Consider the following 7432-nt stretch of genomic DNA (forward strand, 5'->3'; position numbering starts at 1 on the left):
TCTAATGAACAATTGGTTTAAGGTCCAACCCATAAACCGAACTCCTCTCGGGCCAATGAGAGGGTGGGGCCCTTGTTCAAGACTTGGATTCAGTACTAAAAGGAACAACCTATCTACTATCCCTATAATGGGTAGGAGTGAATTCCGTCTTGCACCCTATGTTCCCAGCTATCCACCTAATCTTACCCCTGAAATGGGTGGCTTATTGGGCCAGTGATAATGAACTGCCCTCACCTATGTAGATCTAAGGATAATTCCGAGTGAACAGGAATTCATAGTTAGCTCAGGATTAAGATTAAGTTACCTAGGTCATCAATTAACGAAATAGTCAGTTTTATACATTAAACGACATTTAGAACTTAAAAAGTGACTATTTCATGGTTCAGTCTTATGTAAACTCTTTACATAGGATGCCTTCATTTTCATGTCTCCACATGAACGGTTTAGGATCGCATGGTTTGTACTAACCACAAAATGGGCCGCATCCATAGTGTCCCTAAAATAAGGTGTCCAACCTTATTCATATACTATAGACCATTTTGGCTATATATATTTGAACTTGATCCACATTTATGTCACTACATAAAGTTCAAACTTAAACTTAATAGCCTCGGAACCTTAGTTTATTGGATTCATAAATATAGAATTTAAATTTACTAAAAATTTTCAATAACAGCTTTATTGAACAAGAATATGATATTACAAACTACGAGTTTTAGGACATAAAAACCAACAGTTAATTACATAAATCTACTTGATTAGTTGATTGAAGAGAAAATACAAATAGTCACTTGAGAGAGTTGTTAATTGTTGAACGCATCAAGTTAGGACATGAAATAATTCTAGAGATAAAATTATTCATGTCAATTGTCTGTTCATTCTAATGCATGCACCCTAGAGATAGGATAATTATGCATCTGCATCGAGAGATGTTGAATATGAATTAGATAACAGATCTCCAATGCATCATGCATACACTTAGATTTTAGCAGACATCTGCACTATCTCCATTCATTGTCATTGTGCTTATATAGGCTTGTTGAACACTTAGAAATCAATGCATACCATCTACGCTTAAGCCACTCATCCTTGATACATTTCTCCTTCTCTTTGAACTCCTACTTCCTTCTTGCATGTGTGTCAGTAGTTTAGTGTAAATAGCCAACATGTATCAATTATTTAGGAAATCTCTACAATAGATCCAAAGACCAACCCTGCATTAGTACACTCTAGAGTCCCTGCGCTCAACCCTATGCTTACTGGGACACTTAGGCTAGATTTATACTTGGGTCTAGCTTAAGAAAACAATTATGCAATAATAAGGTGTGCACACACATAACTCTATCATCATCTAATGCATAGAACCACCTTCATACCAAGAGAAAGATTATACATCTTTTTCACCATCATTCATTCATCTGTATCATTATAATCACGATAAATTACATACAATGTAAAAAAAGCAACAAGTTTTTAATGCCATTACTGGGGATTCTAGCAATGTAGCTAACTGGAATTTGGATATTATGTCTTTTTGTAGAAACTTGTAATTGAAGGTGTATCACAAGTTAAGCCTAGACTTGTAAACATTTTATGAGCGAAGAGAGCATTTTTGAACTTAGATACGACCTCGAGATTGAAAGGACTTTCAGACAGAGAAATAAATCAAATCGACGTCGAAGGTTAAGACAATAAAAAATGGAAAACAATCAGAATAACCAAAATTTGGCTCAATAGTTCGCTAATGCTGTAGTAAATCCAACCCTTATGGCGAACAATAACACACGTCCAATGCGTGAATATGCATCACCAGTGTTGTATGCTTTTTCGCATGGGATCATTTATCCAAGGCCTGGCGGGACCGGGTTTGAAATGAAATCTGTCATGTTACAAATTTTATAGACTGTAGGACAGTTTGGCAGAGTCCACAACAAAGACCCTCATGCTCACATGAAATGCTTCCTAAAAACTTATAATTCATTCGTGATTCTTGGAATCACGCTTGAAGCAATTAGATTGTCCCTATTTCCATATCTACTCCGAGATGACGCCAAACAATGGGAAAGCTCCTTGGAGCTGGGCGAAATAACAATATGGGACAAGTTGGTAGAGAAGTTCATGCAAAAATACTTCCCTCCCACAGTCAACGCATGAAGGCTTTGAGAGGTTATGAACTTTGAGCAAGGAGAATCTGAACACTCAGTGACGCATGACAACGGTTTAAAAGGTTGGTTAAAAGCTATCCTAACCACGGATTGCCTTTAACTATTTAGATGGAGACGTTCTATGGAGGGTTGAATAGATGGTAGCCGACGTAATTGCCGTAGGCGGCCTTATAGACAAAAATTACAATGAAGCTAAGGAAATTTTGGATAGGATTTTCAAACACACCATGAAGTGGGTTGAGGATGCTTATGATTCCAAGTCAGACAATAGGAGGCAATAACAGGTGTGATCGATACCATTGCAGTAGCTAATCTTTAAGCACAAGTGGTTACAATGACAAACTTACTGAAAAATTTGACCATGAACAATGCAGCCCAAATGCAGAGCGTACAACAATGCATTCGGAAAAATCCATGGTAAGTTGTATGGGTTGTGGAGAGCTGCATACCTATAGTGATTGCCCCCAAAATTCGCAATTAGTCTATTTCGTGAAGAACAACCCATTTTTCAATACATACAACGACGAATGGAAAAACCATCCGAACTTTTCTTGGGGCAGTCACCAACAGGATCAAAACTAGTCTGGAATGCATCAGCAACACAAGCAAGGACCTCCGCATGGATTCCAACCCATGCAACAATAACCACATCATCAGTCTTTCAATAGAAGAGGCTATTGCATCGAGTTCATCTTCTCCACTTAAGAGCCTGTTGAAAGAATACATAGCCCAGAATAATGCTTTGTTAAAAAGTCAAGCATCATCAATAAGAAATCTGGAGATGCAAGTTGGGCAAATTGCTAGTGAATTGAAGAGCCGACCACATGGATCATTGCCTAGCAACATTGAAGCACCTAGACAAAATAATGGAAAAGAGTATTGTCAAGCAGTGAAATTGTGTAGTGGTAGACCACTAGTGGAAGAGATGAGAAGAAACCAAAGAAAAGAGAATCATCCTTCAATGCTTACAGATACAACTCAAGTAACTACAACATCTGATCAAGTTCAACTAGAAAGAGCACTTAGCTCTGATAGTCATTCTCAACCAAGCACATCCAATGCAGGGGAACCTGATGTACGTCTGAATGCACCTTTCCTTCGATGCCTACAGAAGAAGAATGGCGAAAATCAGTTTAAACGCTTCCTTGATGTTTTTAAGCAGTTACACATCAATATTCCTCTCATTGAAGCATTAACAAATTTCGAGTTACGTGAAATTTTTGAATGATATCTTATTGAAAAAAAGACATATCAACGAGCTTGAGGCCATGGCATTAGCACAGGAGTGTAATGCATTAATCAATAGAAAAATTTCTGAAAGGAAAAGAGATATAGGCAGCTTTACTGTCCCATGTTCAATAGAAGGAATAGATATGGGGCATGCATTATGTGATTTGGGAGCTAGTATCAACCTGATGCCCCTCTCAATTTCAAGAAGCTTGGAATTGGTGAAGCCACACCTACCATGGTTACACTTCAACTCGTTAACAGATCCATCACTTACCCTGAAGGAAAGATTGAAGATGTGCTAATAAAAGTTGACAAGTTTATCTTTTTGGTAGACTTTATTATTTTAGATTATGAAGCTGATAGAGACATTCCAATCATTCTTGGACGCCTATTTCTAGCTATCGATAAAGTCCTGATTGATGTGAACAATGGAGAACTGACTATGCGTGTGGATAATCAGGAAGTAAAATTCAACGTGCTAAATGCATTGAAGTTCCCAGATGATGTAGAATCTTGTTAACTTATTGAATCAACCCAAATACTTGAGGAAGAGAACCAAGAGGTGGACAAAGGCTATGAGGTTCATGTGTTAGGAGAAAGCACGAAGAAATTTGAGTCGCTATGTCTGGATGAGCGGTAGTCAAAACCAACGCTCCCATCTTTGGAGGAGTCACGAACGCTTGAGCTGAAACCTCTTCTGGATCATCTTAAATATGCTTTCCTTGGCAACAACAACACTTTACCGGTTATAATTTCAGCTAAACTTTATCCTACTAACGAACAATTTTTATTGCAGGTACTCAAGAAGTATACTTGCGAGATAGGGTGGACGCTGGCTAACATCAAAGGAATCAACCCATCTTACTGTATGCATAAAATCAGATTGGAAGAAGGAAAAAGGGGATCAATTGGGCCTCAAGGTAGGCTCAATCCTATTATGAAGGAGGTAGTGAAGAAATGGATTATCAAATGGCTTGACGTAGGGGTTATCTACCTCATTTCTGATAGCAGATGGGTGAGTCCAGTGCAATGTGTGCCAAAGAAAGGCAGCACAATCGTGGTAATCAATAGCAATAATGAGTTAATTCCATCTAGAACTGTTACTGAATGGTACATCTACATGGACTATAAAAAGTTGAATGCATCAACTAAGAAAGACCACTTTCCATTCCCTTTTGTTGATCAAATGCTTGACCGATTGGCCGTTGGATGACTATTCTTGCTATAATCAAATCTTCATCACCCCGGAAGACCAGGAGAAAACAATGCACCAGTGACATTTCAAAGATGTATTATGGCTATCTTTTCTGAATTTCTAGAATAATCTGTTGAAGTATTCATGGATGATTTTTTTAGTCTTTGGAGATTCTTATCTAAGCTACCTCAACAACCTAGAAGCCGTCCTTGCTAGATGCGAGGAATCTAACTTGGTACTTAATTGGGAAAAATGTGATTTCATGGTGACAGAAGGTATCATGCTTGGACACAAGGTTTCTAAAGTAGGGTTGGAAGTTGACAAAGCAAAGATAGATGTGATCTCAAAGTTGCCCACACCTGCAAACATCAAGACCCTGAGAAGTTTTCTAGGCCATGCACGTTTTTATCGAAGGTTTATTAAAGGATTTTCCCAGAATGTGCGACCATTGAGCGCATTGTTAGAATTGAACATACCCTATGTATTTGATGAAAATTGCCAACATGCATTCGAAACTTTAAGGTATGCATTAACAATAATAACAATATTGATAGCTCTTGATTGAACGCAACCTTTCATCTTAATGTGCAAGCTAGTGATGTGGCAGTTGGAGCGGTGCTAGGTCAGAAGAGGGGAAACCTTATACATCCTATTTTCTATGCGTCTAAAATGCTCAATGAGTCTCAAGAACACTATACAACTACAGAGAAGGAAATGTAGGCGGTGGTGTTTGCGATTGAAAAATTTCGAGCTTATCTAGTTGGTGCATCTGCAACCATATATACAAACCACTCCGCCATTAAGTTCTTGATGGATAAGAAGGACACAAAGTCTAGACTCATTCACTGGGTACTATTGCTACAAGAATTCGACCTGGAAATTAAGGATAGAAAAAGAACAGAATCAGGTGGCTGACCACCTATCACACCTGGAGAACAAGGAAATGCAGTTGGGGTTGGTTGAGATTGAAGAAACATTTCCTAATGAAAGCTTGCTTAAAGTTGAAGATTGAGAACCTTTGTACGTTGTTGTTAATTACTTAACTTCCAATCAATTCCCTGATGAGTTCAATGCCCAATAGAGAAAATGGCTTGTGCACGACAACAAGTTTTATTTTTGGGATGAGTCATTTCTCTACAAACAAGGCCTCGACTTGATCATGTATCCATGTGCTTCTAAAGTGGAGGTACAACGCATACTATTTGAATATCATGACTTCCCCTATGAAGGCCATTTCAGAGGAAAAAAGACCGCATCAAAGCTCCTTCAAAGTGGGCAGTTCTGGCCCAATTTGTTCAGAGATGCACGAGACTATGTACTAAAATGTGATTCGTGCCAATGCACGAGTAATATATCAGCAAGAGATGCAATGCCCCGTAACAACCTACTTGAAGTGGAACTCTTTGATGTCTAGGGTATTGATTTCATGGGGCCATTTTCTCCCTCTTGCGGTTAGCAATATATTCTTGTAGCAGTAAACCATGTATCGAAGTGGGTTAAAGTAGTAGCTTGTGCAAAGAATGATGCGGCGACTGTTTCAAAATTCCTGAGAAAGTACATCTTCACGCGCTTTGAAACACCCAGGGTGTTAATCAGTTATGAAGGTACGCATTTCATTAACCATATTATTTCAAAGTTACTTGCTAAATACTATGATAGGCATAAGTTGGCCACTGCCTACCACCCACAAACAAATAGGCAAGCTAAAATCTCAAACAGAGAAATCAAGACAATTTTGGAAAAGGTAGTCACTGCATCAAGAAGAGATTGGGTGTAGAAACTTGACGAAGCTCTTTGGGCATACTGAACCACGTTCAAAACACCAATAGAATTGTCTATGTATGCGTTAGTGTTTGGGAAAGCATGCCACTTGTCGTTGGCATTGGAGAAAAAGGCGTAATAGGCAGTCAAGAAGCTGAATTTAGACCTGGAAGTCGATGAAGAACACCGAAAGCTGCAACTAAATGAGTTGGACGAATGGCGACTGAACGCATACGAGAACGCGAAAATTACAAGGAAAAGACCAAGCATTGGCATGAACAACGCATCGGTAAGAAAGAACTTTTTGTTGATAAAAGAGTTTTTCTATTTAATTCGCTTTACGTTTGTTTCCAGGAAAACTAAAATTCAGGTGATTCGAACCATTTATTATCAAGACAATCTTTCCCCATGGAGCCATGGAATTGACTTGAGAAGATAGAACAAATGCCTTCAAAGTAAATAGGCAAAGAGTCAAGTCATATTTTGAAGGGAATATGGAACATTGCAAAGCATCCATCGACTTATGTGAGCCTGCCTGAAGTTTGCATCGAAGTCATTCCTGCGTGCAATCAGATACAAATATTCTAGGGACGCTTCCTTTTCCTTCTTTTTGCTTTATGTATATCATGTTTCTTTTATGTTCTTGTTTGAATTCTAGTTTGGTAGTGATTTTTGAGTTTGTCTTTTGAATAATATCGTGAGACCAACTTTGTGGATTCTTAATCTGAGAAACTTGAACTAGGGGCGTTAGAGTTGGACCAACACATACCCATGCGTTGGAAGAAAAAGAGCCGTTATATTGGGAGACGAACCATTCAAATATTTGAGTGGCCTTAAGTGTCTCTTCAGGTCATTATTTATTATGCAGCCATAACGTCATGTGTAGACTAACGAAGAGTCATGTCTGTCCCATTTTTTCTCTCTCCTAACACATTTTCTATAAAAGGGTAAAAAAAATACTTCTTCTTCTTCCTATTTCGATCTCCCGTGCCTAAATTCTTTCAAACTCCCTTGCTGTCTAGTTGCCTAGTCGTCTTCTTCAAGAAACCTTCAAGCCCCTCACCGAAAAATATGTCAGACG

The sequence above is a fragment of the Benincasa hispida genome, chromosome 5 (assembly GCF_027475165.1).
Source record: "Benincasa hispida cultivar pf3 chromosome 5, pf3_genome.v1.1, whole genome shotgun sequence".
In the NCBI taxonomy this organism is placed as follows: Eukaryota; Viridiplantae; Streptophyta; class Magnoliopsida; order Cucurbitales; family Cucurbitaceae; genus Benincasa; species Benincasa hispida.